This window comes from Struthio camelus, chromosome 3, assembly GCF_040807025.1.
Source record: "Struthio camelus isolate bStrCam1 chromosome 3, bStrCam1.hap1, whole genome shotgun sequence".
NCBI classification, from domain to species: domain Eukaryota; kingdom Metazoa; phylum Chordata; class Aves; order Struthioniformes; family Struthionidae; genus Struthio; species Struthio camelus.
Genome location: NC_090944.1, coordinates 57,811,675 through 57,836,127, shown reverse-complemented (window position 1 = coordinate 57,836,127; position 24,453 = coordinate 57,811,675). Strand labels below are relative to the sequence as shown.

The window sequence follows — 24,453 nt, the reverse complement described above, 5'->3', positions numbered from 1 at the left end:
CTCCCTCATCTTTCCAGAGAGATGGGTTTTACTTTGCAATGCTGCAAGTTGCTGGCTGAAAGTAATGAAGAAATATCGGTAGTGAAGATACTCAGCCTTCTCTGATGATTTGCCTCAGACTTTAGCAAATCCTTCCAAAAGGACATGCTACTTTCAAGCAGGGGAACCCAAATGCAGAGGAGACGGGTGAAATTACTGGGAGGAAGGAGGTGACTTCTGGCAGGAAGAGCTCCTCTCCTGGCCTTACCTGGCAACGGAAAGGCAATATGGAAGCAATACGGGGGCCCTGATCTCCCTGTCACTTCTTGGGATAAGGCTCCAGCAGACCCACCTTCTGAAAACGGAGGTTTCCTCAGAGGAGAAGGAACTCTGTACATGTCCCCTCTCTCCCCCATGCACTCCCATCTTCCCATGGCGCAGGTAAGAAGCAGGGGGACTGCAGAGCCTTCTCTTCACAGCCCCCTCCTCCCTGAGGGCCCATCACTGCTGAGGGGTTTCACAGGGCACATGCGAATGGGGCCTCGGAGGTAGCACCCGAACCAGGCGATCTCTGCGCTTTCTCCATGTATGCGCGCGCTCCAAAGCTATTCGGTCTCATAAAAGACCTTGCCTAAGTCCACAAGGCTGGCATCTTCTGGCTCAGTTAAGGCATGATAAGGGAAGGGTGGAGGCTACACTTTTACAATGCTTATATTTCAGAGGGTTAGTAATGGCTTTTACGGTTTCGATTCAAAACAAAATAAATAAAGCCTTCGCAAGAGTCATAAAACAGGGTTTGTTTGTTTTCTCTTGAAATTCCCAAACCACATGCAAGTGGTGGTGACCCTGGGTGTCATCTTCAAAAGAGTGACTACTCAGAGGCAGACAAACCGCAGAGTACCTATTCCACAGGGTCAGGACTTAGTAAAGACTTTTCTTGCTGATTCTTAAAAACAGCCAAAATGTAAATACTCGTCTATTAATCTTTTTAACCAGGGGAATCTTAACGGAGTCTTGAACAACTCCTTACTGAATAATGTTAATTTATAACACACGCTAGGTATGTGAATCCTCCAAATACATTATTTAAATACATGGTACGGAGAAATAATTACAAGCTTTTGGCACAAGGATCCTATGCTGGTCATGTTCACAACTCAGCTTTCTATAAATACTGGCTACTCTTCTGTGGTTTCTGTTTCTTTGTTTTATAAATATTTGCAATGAGTACATATACATTTAATTCATGAAAATGTAACAATTTACTGAAGAGAATTAAACCAGTGATGACAATTTTTTGTGCTTCCCCTTAACTATCAAATAATTTAAAAAATGAACGCACAAATACTCAATGCCTGATGGAGTCAACAGAAGCATTCAAAAATACAGAGCTATAGGTATAAAACACTACAACATGTTTTAGCTCAAGCATACATCAAAATATTTTAAATTTTCAGCTTCCTGGGAATTAACAGAGCGCTGGCCCAGCTACTCTTTGTCTATGCAAAGACATGAAGTTCAGCACATGCAAAATTGCATGTACAGCCAGAGTCTCACCTATAAAATATACTTCACCTTTTAAAGAAATGCTATTGATAAAATCTGCATAGTTTACAACAAAGTTGCAAAACAGCTATTAACATTTGCAAATCCACTCAAAGAAACAATCCCTGAGCACTGCCCTCTTGTTGTATCTTCTTCACTGTGAGCAAGATACTAACTACGTATTTTTTAAAAAAGACAAATGAAAAAAACAGCTTAAGTTGTCTATGGCATGATGCCATGTTCTACAAGACGGATTTATAACGTAGAGAATTTAAATGAGGCACAGAACTTCATTATCCTTTCAGAGAACACTGTAATTAAACTGTAATATCTTATCTTAAAATTAAAAACAAACCTCTTATACTGAACTCTGCACTTTTATGGCTACTACAATACTATATTTCAGGTGAACTGATTTCATTTTTACATTACCACGGCACAAAGTTTTATGTGCTCTTTCAGTGCAAGACTAAGCTTACACAAGTCTGTCTGCACATACTATGACATAACCCAGGAAGAGATACAGAATATAAACTATTTTCAAATCAAAAAAAAAAAAAAAAGTACAAGCCCAATTGCCATTTAGTATTGATCTGGTTAGCAAGAAAAGATCAAATATACAACAATTTCAATCTAAGACCAAAACAGTAAAAATTTTTTCCCCTATAATGTAAAAAAATGTGTTGCTATTAAGTATTATTTATCTGATTACTTTTTTTTCGAAATCACTGCAGTTATTTTCAGATATCTGACCCTGCTTAACAGTAGTTTTCAGTCTTCTCAACAGATGTTCAGCTATGATTCTCTGACAAGCTTTCTGTATGTCTTCTGGATCAAACAATTAGGAAGTAAAACTTGCAGTTGGAAAAACAAAAGCACAGCCCCAAAAAACCCTCAAGTGTTTCACTTTCTTTCCCCTTGATAAATATATCTAGGAATTTACGAATGCAGTGTAATAGTTTAGGTTATATCGAAGAATGGTGCTTATTAATAGCTTGCTCAATTGTTCCTAGTAGTATGCTTGTTCTTGGGCTTTTTATCTAAGAATAGGTAAATACAGGAGCGCGTAGACATTCTGGAAACCACACATTTTATCCTAATTCAGACAAGAGAATTTTATAGCTGTAAATGCATTTGTGTTTGCTTCCTTCCCTTAATGCCACATTTATTTGGAGTGTTTAAAAAAAGAAAAGTTTGAAAATAGGTTAAAGGGCCTCGGTAGCAGAGTAGGCGGCAGCCACGGACAAATCAATTTAATCAGTCACTATGGTATGCACTGTGTTATCCAATTCAGTGAACCATTTCACCTCACCAATTGACCAAGAACCTGCTGTCAGGGTCCCCACTCAGGAGGCCTCAGTCACCTTTTGCATATATATTTTTCATTACATCCTGCTTGCAAAATATTGTAATTCCCTGCATTTATTCAAATCACTGATAAAATGGTCACCATAAAATAAAGTTCTATCAGAAGCAGTCATAACTAACTATGATTTGGCTTTTCAGGGATGCTTTTTGTCACTAAACAACTCAAGCATCTGGCTGAAGTGCTGTATTAGAATACATATGTGCTAGCCTGGGTGTGCCTGGACTTAAACAGGAGGGTGGTATTTATTCAGTTCTTTTAACTATTTATTCATTCCTTGTCAATCACTCTTACCAGGAGAACAGATCACACCCCGCTCTGAAATGCTTTCCCTCTCAAGGGATTTACACCAAAATGGGAATGGTCAGCCACCTCAGAGCTCACAAATGATACCACATGGCATCATCCATGCACATTAAGGTACGGTATTAACCCTTTTGTTCAAAAGGCTTCAACTCTTTGCTGGTCTCTGCTGTATAATCTTACATTACAACATAATGAAACTCGATAGTGTATGATATGCGCATACAGGCGTATATACTCACAACTCTGTGTACGTAAATACGTAGAACAACATACAACAAGCTGGCACCTGCTAAGAAAATTAACAAGTGCTCATCTGAATATGTTTGCAGAAAGTGTAAATTAGTAAAATTATAATAAACATTTATTCCCTTCAGAAGTACCATGGAAACAATATATGTTAGTTTAGACATTTAAAACATAAAAGTTTATACATAAATTACATAATGAGATGAATAAACCAGAAAAAGCCCTTACAAGTGCAGTTATAGTAGAAGTAACCCTCATACAAAAAGCAGCGGCAAGAAAGATTTGCTATAAAAAGAAAGTCTTTTCATAGTAGGCTCTTAAATTTTACTAGGTGGCTTTGTGCCTGAAAAGTAATACAACAAAGCAGATAAAGAGATGGCAATTATCCTAACTGGGAATCCTCTCCATACCAAAAGGAAGGTGGATCAGGATTAGCTTTTGATATGAAAAGGATGGATGGTTTAATGAAAGGAATAGTTGAAGAACTTGTCTAGCATTGTATTTCAATGTTCTGAAGGCTCTACAAAAACCAGCAAGAAAACAGTAGCATTAGCACCCACTAATGAAGAAAGATAAGTGCATACAACAAGGCTAGAAACATTTCTTCTTCTAAATTCTTGTTTATGTTCTTGCTATGGGTTTGTGGTTACACTGAGAACTATACAGATTAGGGGAAATACATGAACAAAAAGCCTATAGAACCCACTGTGAAATACGCTGTATTAATTGTAATAAGCCCGTGACTGAAATTTGTTTAAAATATTTGATTTCACAGGCAAGTACAAATGCAAAATACAATACTCTCCCGTCTTCAGCTTCTTTCATCTTCCCAGCAGTCAACTCATACTTAGGAAGCAGTCCCTAACCCAGTCATGTTTAAAGCGACAATACTACTGTCTTCGCGGATACGCTGGCCGCAATCAACTCAGCTGAGCTAAGCAGCAAGGAGGGAAAGCACAACTGCTTGCTGCTTTGTGCTGCTTTATAATATGATTTGGACAATAATCCAATATATATGACAAGTGGAGAATCACCTGTGTGGCTCCACACCATTATCTGTTGGGGGAAAAATTTTAAAATTACCCTAATGCCCAATGTTTTGCTGTTTTTTGGTTTTAACATCTGACAGGGAGAGCAAAAGGAAGAAAAAAGGGCGTAGACAGAGAAAAAGTGCTGGGTGTCTAAAATAATTCACCAAGATATTATCTTGCCACCACCTCCTTTTTTGTTTGTCCTTTTTGAATCCTCTCAGATAATAAAAACTGTATGTTGGTGAACCATCTCTGTCTGGTAGTTTAAATGCTTTGAAAAACGGGATGTTATTCCAACACCATGCGTAAGCGAGAGGTTCTTACCACACACCGAATGTCAACTAAGCAGTGAAAACCTTACAAAATAATTACAGGAAATGTTTAAAAGCGTTCCTAAATACACAGTCTTTTTCAGTTATTAGCTTCACAACATACCCAAAAGCAAGGACAGTTCTTGCAGCCGTAACAGGCAGCACGGCTGCTGAACTCCCCTAACACAAATCTGAGGCAAAACCGGGACGTTTTGCTCTTGGAGGGCTTGGGTGACTGGGGCGCTGACAGGCGGGCGGTGGATGGGGACGCGGGGGAAGGCGGCAGGCGGGGGCCGCGGGCTCAGGCACCGCGCTTGGCCATCGCACTGCTGCGGGACTGGAAGAGGCTTTTGAACAGTCTAGCATCAGCTAATTGGCAACTCTCTTTCACTTACAGACAGTATTTTAATGGATTACTTAAAAGTTTTTGTAAGCAAATCCTGGACGTTAAATCCTGCGACCAGCACTCCAAAGACTGAAAGAATCACAGGCGATTGCAGTTGAACAGATACCTTGGATTCGGTATTATAAAAGGACAAATCACTACTATTTAGTACGGGTATAACACGAGACACCCACATTTAAATAGCTAACCTGAGTACCGGCAAGTCAGTTAAGTATTTTCTTAAAACAGGGCATTACCCCCATCCCTTAAAGCACAAACAGCGTATCCAATCCCTTTAACAGGCAGCACAGACAGCGGGACACGCCGAAGAGAAACGCGAGGTTACGGCCACCGCCGCAACTTGAAAGCGGACACAACCGCCAGGGGCAGGCCGGGGGGCCTTGGGGGGCTGCCAGGGCACGGCGGCGCCGCGGCCACCACCGCCGAGGGGGAGGGGAGAGGGGGCCCCCCCGGCCCGGCTCCTCCGGCGCTTCGCCTCTCGGCCGGCCACCCCTGAAGGCAGGAGACCCTCAGGGGCCTGGCTCCCGCGGGAGCGGGTTTTCTCCTTTTCAGCAGCCTTAAGCCCCAGGAGAAATAAAGCCCGCCCGTTTTTGTTTTTTTGTTTTTTTTTTTTTTTGTTTTTTTAAAAAAAAAAACCCAGGGGCGTAGGAAGGGGAGCCTGGCTGGTGCCTGTCACCGTCCTCCCTCCCTGCCGATCCGCAGCGCCGTAGGCGGCCGCACGGCCCCTGCAGCGCCCGGCTGGGAATTACTGCAGATAAACCTATCGTGGCCTTTCTTTCTTTCTTTCTTTTTTTTAAAAGACAAAACCGTCAGTGAGCCGGCCAGAGGTACGCAAGGACGCTCTGGACGCACACGCGGCTCGCTGCGTCTCACAGGGAAATTTCCGGAACGCGTCTCCTCGCACGCGCGTTTTTTGGTGTTTATGCCATTTTGTTTATTAACCTTTTACTCTTATACCTGTGTTTGAACGCAGAGAGAACACAGGTCACTTTGAAAACGGCCGAACAACCTATTAGCACTTAAAATACCGCCTTTTAAAGCATTTAAGGTCAACTGAAATTATCTTGTTAAATAAACCAGAAAACGGACCATTTCGATCCTTCATCAGAATATTTATGATGTGTCCAGCAAGCAGGGTGACGCTAAGGTAGCACCTCACCAACAAGATAATTTACTAATGCAGGAAAGAAAAAAACCCTGCAGCTTAGTTTTAGAATCATAATTATTTTTAATTAAGTATATTAGCAAATGGTGTATTATCAATCCACTGGAAATTCAGAATGGGGCACATCAGGGCCAAATTTAGATTTGTCCTGATCTGGTGACTATAGGCTGCTTTGAATCCCTCCTTCATGCAAAACGCTGTGCAAAAGGCAGCCTGCTGAGGAAGTTAATTGCAGGCTGTTATTTTTGAGATGAACAGAAAGATCATCTTCTAAAAAAATGAAGATGAAATAAAATAAAAATACTCCTTTATCTATTTCTCCACCAAATCCTACAACACAAGGATAACATATCAGATCTAAGACATTCAATTTCACGAGAAAAACACAGTCCCTTCATTTTTTTAAGGTTGCCTTCTTTCATCTTACAGATAACCCCGGCGTGCTGACACAAAACCACTTTCTGCAAGGCTTCCAATAACACAGGGCAGAATATTGATGATGTTCGCTCTCATTACAAACAAATAAAATTGCCTAATTGTAAGCTCATCAGATCGAATAGTTTTCTGCAGTGAATTCGAAATCAATCTATTTCCCCCCCCCCCCCCCCGCGCATCTCAGAAGCGCTATCAATCGGTTATGTTCTTTTGTTGTTTGGATTTCCCCTCCCCCTCGCCCCCAACAAAGACGCTGACAAACAATGTGGGGCATTTGATAAATCAGGCTTTCAGGATACTATTAACTTAAATTCGTGAGGAAATAATTTGTTGAAAATGTGCTAATATGATCTTACTGGAAGGTGGATTCTTTCTGAGAAGCGAGAGCAACAACGACACAGAGAGATGGTTCAAAATGCAGAAAACGCAGTCTTTTCTCTCCTCCACAAAAATGGAAAGGACTACCCAGGCACCAGCTCTAGCAAAATAGCCTCCATGATGTTTCCATTCTTTCCTTCTTTCCGTGGAATCTTATCTGTGCTAGCCTCTCAGCCCTCTTCGCAGGCACGGGGGAAAATTATTTTCCCACAATCACACAGAAATCCTCATGAAATGCATCCTCAAGGAAGAAGGCTTCAGATGCACTTTCACTTGTTACTATTAAATGTTTTTTCTTTATATTGCGAGTTAAGAACTTCTGAAATAACAATCTACCAAGTGAGTATTTTTTTTTTTAAATAATGTAAAAGACAGCTTTGCTCCCATCGTATCAATATGGCGTGGAAAGAATGTGCATATGTTAATGGTCTTAAACCATCCAGATAAAGCAGATACAAGATCAGTTAGGGTTTAAGTTATGTTTTAAACAGACATGTATCACACATTTCAAAGGTGAAATGTTATACTGTGATTTCAAATAAGTCTAATACTGTCAATCTTTCTGCATTACAAAACCACACATGTACGAATATTCTCTACCACAAGTTGCCTTTGTGAGCCTTGAAATTAAAAAAAAGGGGGGATTTTAAATCAAAACAGTTCTATATGCAGTACTTAGAAATGTGGTACTAACAAGTATTTTCTGGGGTTCATGTTGGTAGAAAGGCTGCCATACAGGCTTACTCTGGGCATCCCTGTCGTGCGGAGGCACGCTGGGGAAGCCCGCTGCCAGAGTTAACCGGGCTGCAGCGCTGGGCAGACGTAGCGGCGGCCAGGGCTGAGCCAGAACCAAGCGGACCTTGGCTGGCTGCATTTGAAACCGCCCCTCGGCGTCCCTGGTTACAGAAGCCCAGTTCAGCAACACCAGAAATCTTTACTGAGATGACTTGAGCCTCCTGGCCATGCGGATCAGGATGCACGCTGCATAAAAACAGCTCAACTCTTTCTGCGTCAGTGAGATGCTGTTCCTGAGCTAAGAAGCACGTCTGACCTTATCTGCCTCTGCGCAGAGCTGGTTCCAGTGGCCCTGCATCCATAGATCAGTTAATCCACAGATGAAATAAAAGGGTAGTGGGTAACTGGGAATTAATTATTAAAAATGGCCCTCTCCCTTTTGTTCCTTATTTTGTGACCAACATTAGCAGCAAATGGTAAAAGCAACTGATCACAAAGCTTCTAATTTCTGGCTGATAGAGCTGCCACCACAACAGCAGCAAGCAGCAAATGGCATCTTGGCAACAGTTTGGGGCACCCAAGCAAGCAGTGGTAGAGGAAGAGGAGGAAGAGGAGGAAGGCTGGTCTCAGTGTTCATATTCCTCTTCCCCCAAAATCTCCCTCTCTCAAAGGCTGAGGAAGGGGATGGGCAGCTATAACTCTCCTGCTTGCTGCTGCCCCTGAATTCTTATAGCCCCATATTGGTTTGTGCTGCAGACTTTAAAACAGCTGAAGATGAAGCAGGGATATGATGTGGCTATCTTTCTTTTTCTTTCTTTAAATAGCTGTGTGTAGATTTTCTTTTACAAACTGCTCTTTACCCTTTTGGGAATTATATATAAAACAGTACTTAAAAGATCATTATTACTCCTACAAGGTCAAAAATGACACAGCCTTTAACTGTAGGATCATTTCTTATTCCTGACCTGAAACGTTTCCAAACCTGCCTTATGCAGTGCATGCACACAAAGGAAAAACACTGACGCTACATAAACCAGTGTAAATATGAAACTTTATAACTTTGCAACATCTCACATTGCAACCTAAACAAAACCCTTTTAGCTTTATATCAAAAAAAAAAAAAAAGGCATACCACTACACACATTTCCCCCCCCCCCCCATAAAATATAATATCTGATAGTGTAAAATAAATCAATAAAAGAAATCGCAATGCATCTGGCATGTTCAAATATTGGTTTTAGAGTCATCTCATGAGGGGTATCCTGTATAAATCGGTATCACACACACAAACACCAAGTTTCTGAAATGTCTGGCAGCAGGAGCACAGACTGACCCAGTTCCTAGCCTTGAAACATATTCTCAAAAAAGTTCTACTTCATCCACTGAATGAGATGACTTGCATGAATATATGCTTCACAAGTGTAAGGACCGCAGGATTTGTCCATTACTCACACCTCCATTTCATTCTTCAGAAGTATAGGGACTTCACTGCCTGACACATTCACTATTAGGAGACCAAGCCAGTTATCTCTAAAGGGGTTCGCTCCCTAGCTTGTGGAATTTATGATTAGAGTAAACCATGTCACATGAAATACATGCATGGCTTCCTTTTTTCAACTGTGTATCAAAAGGACAACAAATACGGTGGGTCGGTGTTCCTCGATCTGTAAGTTCATGCGTTCAATACCCGCAAGAAGAATTAGGGCATTCAGATACTCTATGGCCACATTTTACTGGTAAAGGAAATCTGTCTCACTCTGATCTACTGACCGAAAAAGCAAGCAGTCAGTTCTTAATTCACTTTTCCAAACTTGTGCCTTAAGCTGCCTAAAATGGACTAGCTCCATACATTGACATCATCACCAAATGGTTGTGTTCAGCATTTTCCGTAACACATTTTAAAGCTGTTTTCAACATGTGAAAGAGAAATTTTCGTCTTAGCATTTCGAAACTTTTCACCTCAAAATGCAGGAGCAACAGTGAAGTGTTAAAAGAGGATTTCAGCATCAACAGGATTAAGCCTCAAATGTTAAGGCACCTAATTCCCACTTCAGATACGTATTTCTGTTGTTCCACACTCCCTGATCGCTGAGAATGGGAAGTGAAATAATTCTATTTTCTGCTGTTCTACCCTATTTTACCATCAGATTTATTCTGGCTGTTAATTCTCTCTTGTAATTGTATACACAAACATTTTAAAAATACAGTTGTGCACATAAAATTAAATGCCCAAATGCCCATGACTAACTCTAATGGCTGATAAAATTAACACATGCCAATCAACTAAATACTTGGCTTCAGGATGGCATATCTCAATCACAGGTCTGATTTAATACTTCTTTCTCTGAATTCTGTTAATTCTGTGTATGGTTAAAGATAATCAACTGTAACTGAAAGAATTTCACTATGGGTGGAAAACTAGATCATTTTATCCCTCATAGTTGTGCGCAGATTTAAGTGATATCACATCAGTAAAATGGTAACAGAGTTGTAAATAAAACTTTGTAAATGATCATATCTTCCCAGAAAGGGAACATTTTAACGGTCTTAATTCTCCTCTCCGTTACAGGGGTATAAAACCAGAGCAACCTCAGTAACTTCATTGAGATTATTCTGGGTTACTTTACTAGTGTAACTTAGAAAAGCGTTTCCCACCCAGCGTGAATAGTTAAGTCACACTGCAGTAACCAAGGCTGGTTGCAGAGGTCAGGCTGACGGAAAGCTGAGAGCCATGTTGACGCTTCCCCTGAATGTCTCATGAGGAAGACCCTCAGCTCCGCTAGTAAATCTTTGTTTGCTGGATGAGGTAACACTTGGGAGTATAACACTGCATAAATCACAAAGTTTAAAAAAGAAAACCAAAGAAATTACGGGCAAGGAGACATGTTTCATTCTTCTGGCTATTTAGGCTCGGCCTTTCAGATTAAGAAAGAAGGAATGAATGATTTCAAAAGACAGGCCAAGGATCAGTTTTCCTGGCATGACAGATGCATCAGGAGATTTAGATAAAATAGCCACCATAGACTTATATAAAATGCTTGAAAACAAAGAACAATTCAAATAAGGACACCCCAGAAGAGATCAATGCAATGGGACAGAGTATTAAAACTTGGACACTACTAGTGCATTGGCCTAAAAACAGTAGTAAGAAACATGCAATGGATATGCTTACTGAGCACAGCATTATAAGCCATCTGTAGGTTTTGATCAACTATTCACACCTGAGCCGCAACTTCAGTGACGAAAGTCCTGAATTTACTATTTTACAAACTGTTACAAAGCAGAACGTTGCTCAACTCCAGCACTGTGCCTGTGCCTTAGCACTTCATCTGTACTCTAAAATAAATTACTTCCCTTATTAGAAATCCCAGTTATTTGTTAGCAGTCCCTATGCAGGGCAAGAAAACTGTATGATAAGACCGGAAGTACATTGAGGTAGCAGGGGCTACATATTTTTAATGCAAGCCCTTGAAGTTGCCAGGGATAAATCTGACCTCTGGTTGAGGGCAGAAAGGGGCATATGCATCTCTGCAATTACTTATGTGAAGTATTCACAGGCCAGCAAGATACTGAATTTTTGTGGGGGGAACGATGACGAGTTCTTCAATTTAGGAGCGGAAATCCTGACTTCTGGCAAAATAAAGGACTATGCAGTTATGCGGTTAAGCCTGTCTCCCCACCTCCAATCCCCGATCCCAGGAGCTGGGGGCAGGTTAAAAGACATGGAAAGGTGACTGGGACATACTGTAGTGGCTAGGAACGAACATATAACATATCAAATCCATAGGAATCCATAGGTTGTTCATCAAAAATCTTAATGGAACGCTGACTAAAGCTCCTGTTGTAGGTGACCATTTGGCCATACCGCTATAAGGTTATGGAGCCAACTCTAACCAGTCAGTGAGCGGTTCGTTATTCCAGTGACAGAACTTCAGAAAGAAAAACGGAGAGAACCCTTCCCCGACAAGACCCTAAAATATTGCAGCTAAACCAACTGGAGAGGTGGATTTGAACCCACAGCTAAATACAGAACTGGACCTTTTTTGCCAGTCTGGATAAACGTCCATTGCTAGCTAGTGGGGAAGGGAGATCACCAGCAGACATAGCGTGAGGGAGGCCAGCAGCTTAGCATCAGGCTGGAGCAGGGTCCCTCTTCCCCACTCGCTGAGCACCCTGAGTGCAAACCCCTCCTCACAATTACTGCTGAAGGGTGGCATGTGGGTGCCACAACCCTAAATCTGTGAAATAATAGGCAATACCAGCTGTTAATACTTAGGTATCCCTATTACCATAGCATTATAAAAACCTCAGTACCAGTCTTATGACATGCCTTATTGCTTCTTTCTAGCTATACTCCACCCCGTTACTGTCCAGACCCTCCACCACTGCTGGCCCCTCTTCGCAGGCCCAGTCTCCCCCTCTTTATCACCTCCTTCTCCTATACCTTGTGCCGTTGCTTCAAGCACTGGGTGTAATCCTCCTGGAACAGGTCAGTCATGGCCCTTCCCCACACAGAGAACAAATAAGAAAAAATCTTGCATCTTACCTATAACCTATTAAGCCTTCTCAAAGGCCTCATCCACAAGCATGTGGAGGTCAGCACAGCCTCCTGACAGAGGGAAGACTTGCATTCAACCTGCAACCTCACACTGACCGAGCACTGCTAGGTACGTGGCAATCAGCTGCCTTTTGTGCAAGTTAAAGCATGTTCACTGGTTTGGACTGCGCAAGTGAAGCGAGCTTGATAAATTTTGCAGGGCTCAGTGGTAAGCTAGAGCAGAGTTGCTGGCTGTCTGATAGAAACCATGAGTGATACGAGACACAGTGTGTACGCTGCAGTTCTATGAGGTTTTTGAGGCTCTTCGCAGTACCCAAATGTTGAATCTAGGAACCCAAATCCTTATGCGTGGTTGAAAATTACAACACTTGGACAGTTTTAGCCTTAGAAAACCAAGGCCCAGACCTCTAAAGTCTGACACTTAATTCCCACACTATTCCTGGACACTTCCTGGATAGCAAGTGTTTATTAAACTAGCCTCACTTTTGAAAACGTGAAAGGCCAGAAAGCCTTGATCCTAAATTCTGCCCTTTCGACCCTCTTCCTTACAAACTTCTAATTCTAAACATCTGAAATACCTGGAAATAACTGATTCCAAATAACTACAGAGTGGAGGGAAACTGTGGCCCCTACCCAGGACACTGCGCCTTCAAGCACAGTCCATGAATTTCCCTTAGGAGACGTCTTATCTTTCCCAGACTCTCTGTAGCAAAAGAAGTCCTAAGTGAGACAGAGAAAATACGGAAGGAACCTTTGGGGAACTAGACCTGAAAAACAGATGCTAATAATGGACAGCCAGAGGATTAGTTTATTTTGGTTTTTTTTTTTTTTTTTTTTTTTAAGTGAAAGCAGCTGGAAATCATAGTAGGAATTTCTCTTGAAATACTAATGCAGTTTGCAGAGCACTAAGGAAGAAATGGCCTCTTCCTAGTGCCACCTGAATAGGAGAAATGATCTCCACTGGCTAAGGTACTTGCCTCAGACACGAGGACATGGTACCAGTTTTCTTCTCTGTTGCAGGCTTCCTATGTGACCTTGTCATCTATGATCAAATGTTTACAGGTATTTAAACGCCTAACTCCCGTTGATTTCAGTGGCAATCAGGTTACTCATTGCTTTGAGAATCTAAGCCTGTTCCCCTCAGGATTACATCTGGGAAAACAAGGAAGCAAACATATTATGGTATCGCAGCGTCCAATATCATGGTGATCAGGCCACAAATTAATAGGAATAGGAGTGAACTAGAGCTGGAATAAGGCCCATCCTGGATTTTGTATAATATATCTGATTTTGAAGTGTCCTCTTTGTTATGGCTATTTCACTGCTGTCCAGCTATCATGAGGAAAACTATCACAGGCAAGTTGTAAAAGCTGTTTCACTCATATCTTTGACCCAAAGATTAAATGGAATAGGAAAGATATCAAGAACTTAATTGCACTTCTCCACATAAACACAAAAAAAGCCTCCATACTTTTTTCATTCCCTGTTGAAGGGAAGCACAAAAATAAAAATCAGACAAGAGAAACGCACATATTTCTTTCACGGTGTAAAAGCCTCCACCAGAATGCCTTCAACTAACTACTTTGTTTAGCTTTCATCCTAATTTCCTGCAAAGCTTTGCACAGTGCGAATGACACCTTTGCTGTCTTGGCAGCGTCAATGATGGCTCCTGGGGTGTCCTTCTGTTTTCGCCCTCCGTACTGTGAAACAAGCCAGCAACCATATGCCATACCAGATGGGGTGCAGCTAACTGCCAGGGATCCTGGTCAAGCACACCAACCCAGTCTAGAAGAGTAAGTAGTGAGTAGGACAGCTGCAGAGACTCCAGGCCAACTACTTCATATTTCATTCATAATTTTTCTTGGCGATATGAACATAAATGTAAGATGAAGCCCCAGTAAACAGCCTATTTTTCCAAGTAGAATACTTCAAAATACATGATCTGCTTTCAAAACCCCCTGAGGAGAATCAGCTGCAGTAACTAAAACTTTGAGCCAACTCTCGGCAGTAGAAGTTTCAGGGGTCCATGGTATGCTTGAAGGTAAACTACAGTTTTCCACTGATTTTAGCGTTGCTTAGTGCCACAGACATGGATCCTTCCGTCTTCCTGTCCAGCCAGTTTTTAATGCTCTCCTAACACCATCTCCAGTTTGCAGTCCAGTGCCCGGGTTCTGGTGCAACTGCCCCGCCTGCACATTCAACAGCTATGTCCTGACACCTACCTAAGAAGCGCGTAACTTCAGCAAGAACTACAGAATAAGCTTCTTTACAAAAGAAGATTCTTTCACTCTTTCCTTACTCCAGCATTTTCCTCCCGCATCTTTCTGCGATGACAATTGAAAAAACACAGCTCTTTTAAACAGGCTTTTGGCCTCATGATCCATCAAGACATCATTTTCAGAGAACGTTCCTTCCAGCGTGACATCCGAAGTAGAACGCAGAGGAAAGAAAAGCCTGTTTGCTTTGCTGAATGAACAGCTTCTTACACGCCTACAACTAAAGGCCCACAGCACAGTCTCTCCACTCGCAAAGCTACAGAAGGGATCTGAGAGTGCATGTTCCTGCAGTAAACTGTGCACACAACTGGGCTGAAACAACTGTCTGTGGATGGGCACTGCAAATTGGATTGCTGAAGTGATCTGAGTGAATTCATCTCCTTTTTTCAGTTTGTAGTTTTTATTTAACTTGGCTCATATCACACCTCCACATTCGAAGCAAAACCATCAACCATTGCACCGCTGTGATAAACACTGGCAGGAGAAGGGAGGGAGGAGACGGAGTGGTGAGACTGATTTGCTACCATCCTGAAACGCTGTTGCCAGAGAAACTGTTCTACAAAATGTAGAACAACGCCCTGCATCGGGTACTTAATGGTCAGAGCGCATGCACCTCAGAAATCATCCAAAAATTGGCTTTTATTATGTTCTCCAAACCACGTTCATGCTCAAGGCTTTCCAAAAGTGTAAAGACAAGTTAGAGACAGAACTGCCTTTTCCCTTCTGTCAAGTAGCTGTATATATTAAATACTTGGCATGGTGCACTTTATTTATAGAAATCTGCCTTTACACAAATTGTACTGGATTTTTACATTTTGGAATATGTCAGTCACAATATTTCATTTATCTTATCTGCATCAGTAAAAGTGGGTGTAAAGGATATACAACAGAATCACGAAAATCGGTGCAGGACAAGGGGAAACAAAGTTATATTTAAAAGAAACTCAGAAACAAGATGCACATGTCACACTTAGTTTGGTAAATGGCGTGGCTGCGGCTGAATTCCCTTTCATTTAGGGACAATGAACTGGAAAAGAACTTTACTGATAAAAAAAAAATAGTTGAGTTGGCTGCAAAGGGTGCTTTGCGTTAAATATGGTCTGCAGACATGCATTTTTTTTTCTTTCTCTAAGTAAATATGTTTTAACACCACTCTTTACGTATTCTCTATAAAACCAATCATCCCTATTTCAGGTCAACTAATCCTTCTTTGTGTGAACTCTCCCTTTACTCACATCTAGTATAGCTTGGGCATTTCCCACCTTACACACATGGAAGTACTACTTGCAACTGGTCAACCTCCCTTTTAAGAGCCCTTTACAGACAGATTTTGCCTTGCGGCATTATTCTTTCTTCATTTCCCTTCCACTGCAACGCTTTGTATGGAGTCAGTGAAAACATATTCTTTCAGGTCTCAGCATAGCTTTCTGAATATTTTCTTTCAGAAGCTACTGTGAAGACAGGGCTTGAGTAAACAGCTGCTGCTCACAGATGGAGAGCAGTTTGATAGCTAAAAGCAGAAGAGAGAAGAAGGGAACAATGTCAATGGTTTGTGCCCAATTAGTTATGAGACGACTTCTCAGCCCCGTTTACTTTGCCAGTGGTTCCCTCAAACGCAGCAGGCAGGAAGCCTTTGAAGGAGAAGAGCTCTGCAAGCTTGACATGCCTGGCCTGCTGTGGCATCTTGCAATAACCATGGCTATGGTTATAGCGCTGTAGTGCATACAGCCAGAAATTAAACTGATGTTTAAGGATACTCCTGTCTTCACAGGAGGTATGAAAGGGCATCACAGAGAGGCAATGGGGATGGGTCAAAGAACTGGAAAACTGAAGAAGGAGAGGAATAAACAAAGACAGGGACTCAGTCACATCATCTCCTCTACTGAGGACATGTAACTGAGGAGGAAGTTGTTCATCTTCAGTGAAACCGGCTCATCCACTGGCAAAGTCTGGAAACCACTAAGCAACGGCTGAGCTGTTCAGTAGTAGCGAGGCCTGAAGCCAGATCTTTTAGTGCCGTTCTTGACACGTACAGCTCACCCATCACAGGGATGCTGCACAGAAAGAGATCACTCAAAACTTGAAGGAGGAAGTCTGGGACAGGCTACTTGCTCAGGGCCTTCCTAAGTGACACTGCTGATGTAGCGAGGAAAACGGAGTTTAAAAATTTATGCTACTTTTGCTGTAGACAATTTTAATTGTTAGCTTTAGAAGGAATATAAAGTTCTGCTGTGGAGCTGAACTTAAAATTTGGGGTGAAAAACAGCCAAGAAAGAGATCTAGGTTTCTTGTAGTACTTGTAGTGGCAAAATTCATCCCACTCTATGGATCCTCCTTCGCACCTCTATAATAACAACAGATGTATTCTCACTATCCTCCTTCGCAATAGATAGCTTGCAGAATGAAGAGCTTAGCAATACATGTGTGAACTTAAACTATCTTACATCTTTACCACAGTTAACTGCTCAAATGCGTATCTTACAGATCATAAAGCAGCTTCACAATTGAATGATCAACTTTGATATGCATTCACTGAGATTAACAATGACTTAATTTTTATTCAAGAACAGGAAAACCTATAGAATGGTCAGGTTCCCTTCAAGCACCTCAAAGCTGAGAGACAAAGAGCTCCATTTCTGCAATATACTGTAATAATTCCTGTGCTTTATTATAAACTGAATGGCAACTACAAGGCCAACATATGTATTGATATGTACAGTTGGCTCTCCATGGGAATGTTCTCTATTCCATGAATATAATCAACACAAAATAAAAGCCAGAAAAGTTATGACTTCACCTCCACTGTGAAACAAGATCACCTAAAACATCACTGTGATGTGCTATCAACAGAATACTGCTAGAAACCACTACAAGAAGTTAAAACATTTTAGGTGCAATACCTTATAAAAGGTCACTGTTTTTTCACTGACAAATGACAAGAAATTGTATAATCAAGTACACATGCACTATGGGAGTCTAAGGATTCAACACTGCTTGAAAGACAAATCAGTCTTTTGATGAAAAATCAGCAATTTGGATGAAAAAAATGAATGAAGAACATAACGTGAAGGCTACCTACCCACAGTAGTCATAAGCTCAGCTTCTCCTACAGGCATAGGAAAGAGGCCTCTCTCTTGTATTGTCTTGTGAAGTACACACTTGTGTATTTTATTTTTTTACTGATAATTCATCAAATTTATTAATGCTTTCAGTTATGATGAGCATTATTAAAACCTATTAAAGGGTATGAAAATTTGTTTTTATCTAAATGTGCGTTTGAGCCAATTTTTTTTTATTAAAAGGTCAATATTTTTCATGGTTAACTATGTGAACTGAAGTACTTTGGTGGCTCTGAAAACCGAAAGCTTCAGATCAGAATACATTTCTGTGCATCAATGATCCCATCAGCCTAACTGGGGATAGGAGTTTTCACGTTATCCTAGCATAAATTCTGGTGGTATGCAACATTTCTCAGGCCTCTAATAATTTCTGTTGTTAGCTGAACCCAATCACTAACATTACTGTGTCCTCTAAATATTTTGAGTAAACAAGATTTGACTGTAATTCTAATTTGCTGACAAGATATCTTTTTTATGATTTAGCCAAACAAAAGCTGCACTCTCTAAAAAGTACTTACATGTCATCTGAGTAATATTACTATTTATCTTTCAGAAAGTATCAATACCAAATACGTTTACCACTAAGGTTATGAGACCCTTGCCGCGTGCATTTAGAACTGTGCTCCCTCCAGCGCAACTCCAAAGTTAAAGCATCTGAAGTGTAAATTGTGTGTGACACAGCCAAGGAAACCCACTTTACGTTAACCTTGTTAAGGGTGAGCCAGATGGAACCTCTGAGGCCACCCATTGTTCTGGTTTGCATTTTTGTGTAATGCCATGGTGTAGGTCCATAGGGCCTCATGAATTCCCCTCCTCTGAATATATGCTGTGCTGTTAAAGGCACTGAAAGGATCAAGCTCTGCTCTGAGAGCAGCTGGCTTTGTATTTTTTTTAATGGTTGTTAGCAGCAGCAGCAGGTCCCTTCTACCCCCCATTCTCCCCCTGCCCCTCTTAAAATCCTGATCTATCAGTCCTTGAGTGAAACCAAGCCCTAACTGTGCCCTATGAAGCCCATCATACTTCACCTCAGTTTCTTTTCCCCGTACTCACTGCAATTTCTCATAATCTTCCTTGCAGTCTCTCATCCTGACCCCGCAGCCCTTAGTGATAATTATTCATTATGATAACTTCATCTGAAGGTGGGCCCCGATTTCTTTCCTATGCAAACAAGATATTTTATCATACAATTTTAACTACAGTTGGCAAACTGTGCGTGCATAATTTTTGTTCCAGATCATCGTCTTCTGAAAATTTGGTAATATTGCCCTGTCTTGTGTTCTTGTGTCTTGAGATGAAAATGGAACTGAAAAGAGTATTGAGTAAGGATAGCACAAAACAGACTCCTTAGCCTGAGGATTAAGGGAAAGGGAAAACTTGCGCATTGTTAGATAACAAGACTTATCTGTTCAGTGCTCGTGATGTAAAAGGTAACATTTTACAGTGCTTGAATCCAGCAGTTTAAGACTTTTGGTGGAAAACTGCAATGCATGTAATAGAGGTAGTGACGAAACACAAGACTACACCTAGCATTGTAAGCTAAGTTCAGCTGTGGTGGGAGAGACCATAAAAAGACCCTCCTGGTCTGTGGTTAGGAGTACTGGTCTCCCTATTTACTCTACACGTCGTGCATGTTGTTGTAAACGGGATGAGAAATCTGCAAAGCCATCCTTTGAGCCCCTCCTCTCCAATGGCCCGCTATCAGAAAAGTAAGCTGCACCACACGTAAGGGAGACTGCAGCCAGAAGCGTCTGAACCATACCGCCGAGCCCCAAATAATTTGATTGCCTCCTTGAGAGACAACTTTGACACATTAGCTCACGAGCACAATGCAATTTTCATAATTATACGAACGGTATTAGAGGGTCACTGCAAACAATTACCTACTGTTGCCGCAACTGCAACAGCGGCCTTTCCGACACTGGGCTGATCAGACTACCAAAAGGGTTGGCAAGCCAGCGTCAGCACTTTGGAGCAGATATCCTGACCTGTTCCAAGTTACCAGCTTTTGCACTTACACTGGCTGTGAAAGGCAGGAAAGCTCCCCACCAAACCCTCAGGTCACCGCCTCATCTGGCGCAGGAGGCACGCTAACCACTGGAATCTATTATGCTCCTGCTGTTGCCAGCTGCTTTACGAGTCTTTGGGACTAGAAGCTGAACAGTGCTAACAGAGCCTGCTTTAGCATAAGCGGGGGTAGGGAAATCAAGGAACTGATCGTATCTCGTCCTTTCTTTCTCCAAGCTCCTCTAGACAACGTCAGGATAAGCAGTTTACCCTTTGCCAAGCACTACTGAAAAGGAGGAAAATGCCAGGCAAACTGCTTCCTGGGGTTCCTGTAATTTGACATAAAAGCTTTGGGGCAACCATGGCTGGCTGCCAAGGAGGAAGAACAATTAACTAGGGAACCACAGGAAAGACGCATCAGCAGGAAAAGCAGGACATCATAACCTCTACTTTCTCCCTACAGCAACAAGGCCAACTTAAATCCTCTCCCTCGCACCTTCATCTTTTACATAAGTAGCAGGGTGCAACTTAGGAGAGTTATTTTTAACTTGAACATTTTTCTTTTTCATTAGGCTGTCCTTAAAGGCCACAACATTTTGCCTTGATGCTACAAGTGGCTCACTGCAATACATGGCACAAGGTATGACAGTTTTATAATCACCACGTTGTTCAAAACGGATCAAATTCCAATTCATAAATCACAGGGGAAGAAGAGAGGTTCCAAGACAAGTTCATGTACCAAAGCTCACTTTAACTAATGATTTTTCTTTATGCACTGTAACAGACCCTTTCTGAAGGCCAAACACATTACCGCTAGTACATTTCTCTTGTCTAAGAGAAACAAAACCAGCTAGTTAACAAAACACAAATGCTAGGTAAGGTACAATTACAAAGTTAAGGCACAATTTACCTCTGGTAAACTTACGCTGCACTTTACCCTCATTTCAAATGATTCCACGTCTTCTCCATTAAAAGTACGCGAGGCTGCAGTGCATCTTTTGAGAGGACAGTGATTAGCCTCCTGCTGCTCGCTGCTTTTATTCCCTTCTTTGACAAGCAGTCTCTAGCAGTAAGTTACTATCCCCAAGTGACAGCTATTAAGAACCCTGGACTGATGTGGCACTTGCTACTTCCTTCAATATCCCAAGGTGCAGATTATATGGTCCTCCTAATTTGAACATGTTAAACTTCCTTGAAGCTTTGTTTCTTTTGGAGGTAGCAGTTTGCGCTTGCACCCCTTATCCTACACCTCTTGCTTCCAGAGTTAACACCACACATGTCTATAACAGCTCCAAAATTATTTTTTCTATGAAGTCCGGCAGCACAAAGTAGTTAAGTTGGTAACTTCCCCCTGGTGCTGATGGTAAGAAAAGCTTAAACTGTCTTGTACAAAACTTAAAGAAAGGGGGTTAATCAACAAATCACAACTTTAGCTGCCAATATCATGTCCTTAGTACAAAAGGAACGCCGAGTATCAATATTACTGTGTAGTTTTATCAAAAATTATTTTTAAAATCTGGATCAGAGTGTCCTTCTAAGGCATTTGTTTTACTTCCCCGGCAATCATGGGTAATTGAAAGGCTGCAAGCCGTAATTAATAAAATTAATTTATTATCTCAGCATTGCAAATTACCATTTTATAACATACATTTATAATTGATAGATATTTAAGGATAAGTTTTGAAGATTTGCTGTTTTCTAGTAAAACACTCACTCACTTTCCTTTTTTGAAAGGCTGGAGAACGGCAAAATTGGATGGATTATATGGAGAGTTTGGCAAGGTATATGTTACTGAAGCTTAAGTCTACTTTTCAGCATTACAGTACTACCAGCTTTAAATGTTGGTTTTATACCATCCTTTCTTACCAGCCTACCAAAAAAATTATCCTTGAAGAACTGTCATTGAGAAACCTTGAATATTAACATCTCTATATATTACACACAGAAATGATTGATGCATATAGTAAAATTAGAGGAAAAAATACAATTTCTGCTACTATGTGCAAAAAATATTTTTTAAAAAAGCAGTTCTATCCTTGTCATAAAGAAGAGGGCTGGTTATAATTATGATTTTAGTACAGTTAAGTTCCAAAGTAAAGATACGAAACTGTAACACACGTTTAAGACATCATTGTTCATAGGAAATAGGAGAGCACTACAATAGGAAACGCTAGCTTTAATACGTATCTCCAAATGTCTTCACAACATTTGCAGCAGTTATAATTAATGCAACAGAGGCAGAAAAAAAATTAAATGGATCACTTAGAGGAAGCTGGTAGGGAAGGAAGAGCTGTGACTGTACGATACGCTGTACTTCTCAGAGCCCACAGCTCAGATTTTACTAGTTTTGATGAGCAACGGCTCAAAGGGAGAAAGGGAATGGAGAAATAACCGTTACATATAGTGTATCACTCTGTCATATTTAAATTCCAAACTAGAAATTAACAGTAAATTAAACCTGGTCATTGTGGCTTTTAAAGGTCCCTCTTTCGACTCAGAAGGATGTCAGAAACACAGGGTTGAGGAATGCTGCTCACATTCCCGGTCAGTCACAGACTTCCTGGTTAGTCTTAAATAAGCAATCTGTTTCTGAGAGCCTCAGTTCTCCTTGCCTCCTCACCTCACTGTACAGTTTAACAGATGACTTAATGGCGTGGGGGCACCAAAGCACCTAAAATAGGTAGGATTTGCTTTTCCCACCCTGTTTTCTTTCCCTGATCAGGAAAACCACAAGCTGCTGCACTGCTAACTACACAGAACATCATTCTTGCAGGGAGCTGATGTGGAATGGGATCATTTATTTCAGATTTGCTTGGTGGTCCGATATGGACAGCTCAAATAGCAAAGGCCTTGTCTGGGACGTTCCTCAAGCCCTTCACAAGGTGTTGCCAATGCCTATTTATATCTATGGCCTTATCGAGACCAAAACCAACTCTGTGTTGGGTTTTGTGCTCCTGCGTCTTTCCTTCACTGAACCACACAGACTCTCAAATAACCACCTGCCATCCGTGATAGCAGAATACCTATGACTTGTAGCATGGAAGCCACAGAGCCACCATCACTTTTCAGGGGAGATCGCCGCCGCACTGACCAGAAAGCAGAACGTGTTTCATGCTGACTTTCTCATTTGGTTTTATATTACAGTTACACCAACTAAATGCTGAGCTGTTATCAAGAGGTGTTCCCTGTTCTACCGCCACCCTGTCCATTTTCACTGCTTCTTGGTACTTTTTTGCAGGATTAGTTTCTCTCAGCTTTGCTCCCTGAACTGGCCCTCTGTAGGATTAGATCAGCACCACCGACCCTGCAGGGAGAGCAACTGAAGTCTGCTGTGGGGTGCACAGGAGGCAATGCAGCTAGCCAGTTTACTGTCAGGTGAAACTGTACCCTTAGAGAGAATACACTTACAGAATTGAAGTCAGCATCCACTTCTTTTTAAGATAGAGTCACTCTACAGGAAAACAATGAATAGGGATTAAATCTGTTATGTTGTCCAGTACTTGAGAGGTACTGTTTCTTCTACATATACAGCAGAGACAAATAACAAAAAAACCTACTATGTTTTACATCTAAAACTACTGATGCATCATTTCCTGAAATTTTTAGTTTTTTCGGCTTAACAGTGTCTCTCCAGCAAGGAAAAACATCCTAAAAGGCATCGTTTGTGAGCCACAAAAAGTTACTTGGATTGTGAAATACAGCTGCCTGAGTCTTTGGGTTGACTGCATAGGACAGTTTTGGCAAGCCTGGATTAGGTGTTGTTTAACACTAGCTTTGTGTCCCCAGAGGATATAGCATGTGAAGAGGAAGAATTCCAAGACGTGGTTATGTAGTAATTGATACAAGCATAAGATACCAAACCAGCTGCTGGAAGTTTATGATCTTCCTATTCAGCAAAAATAATTTACAAGCATATATGAAGGAAAAAAAAAAATCACAGGACATTCCATGTCTACTTTGGCAATAACCTAAATGTGTTTTAGCCACATTTACCATGTGTTTAAAGAACTTCATCACGCATGAAATTATGGACAAAATAAATTGTAAGTTAACCCTCAAACCTGAAGGAATCTGTCTTGAATTCCCCTTGAGAAAGAGTACGGCCTGGGGACTGTTTCACGGCGAGGGCCTGGATCACCTCTGCAGCTTCCCCAGGTGCTGAGGGGGACGTATCAATCTAATTGTGCTTGGTAGAGGAATGCCTTCGTCTTTTTTCCACTGAGGCTCTGTCTCTGTAGAGAGGGGTTGCAGTACAGGCAGAATTAAGTTATTAGCACATTCTGCCAAACAAGTCTCCAGGGCTGTATCCATTATAGCATCCTCAGGAGAACCCTCCTGGCTGTATTTCCTGACCGTCCAAGCAGACTCTGCCTGCCCTGGCGTGCGTTTGGCAGTGTCCCGAGCGGCCTGTCTGAAATGCCAGGAGGGAAACTTGTCCGTGTGCCCGTCTTTTGACAGCCCTGTGCCTCACATGTCCTCTCCCAGGAGGGCCGACCTAGGAAACCTGAGCCGGCTTCTCCACCTCCCACAGGGCAACAGCAGAAGCCGCCCCTTCAGGCCACCCCTACGGCCTCGGCCTCCTTCCTCCAACAG

At 41.6% G+C, this 24,453-nt stretch overlaps 1 protein-coding gene and 1 long non-coding RNA gene across 12 annotated transcripts in view; one reads left to right on the top strand and one right to left on the bottom strand.

The window, feature by feature from the left end:
• Nucleotides 1–24,453, bottom strand: part of LIN28B (lin-28 homolog B) — a 111,957-nt gene that overhangs the window by 6,028 nt on the left and 81,476 nt on the right. The window lies entirely within an intron of this gene.
• LOC138066724 (uncharacterized) lies at nt 261–4,721 on the top strand. Its single transcript, XR_011140153.1, has 3 exons — nt 261–420; nt 3,188–3,310; nt 4,218–4,721. It is a non-coding gene; the product is annotated as an uncharacterized lncRNA (long non-coding RNA).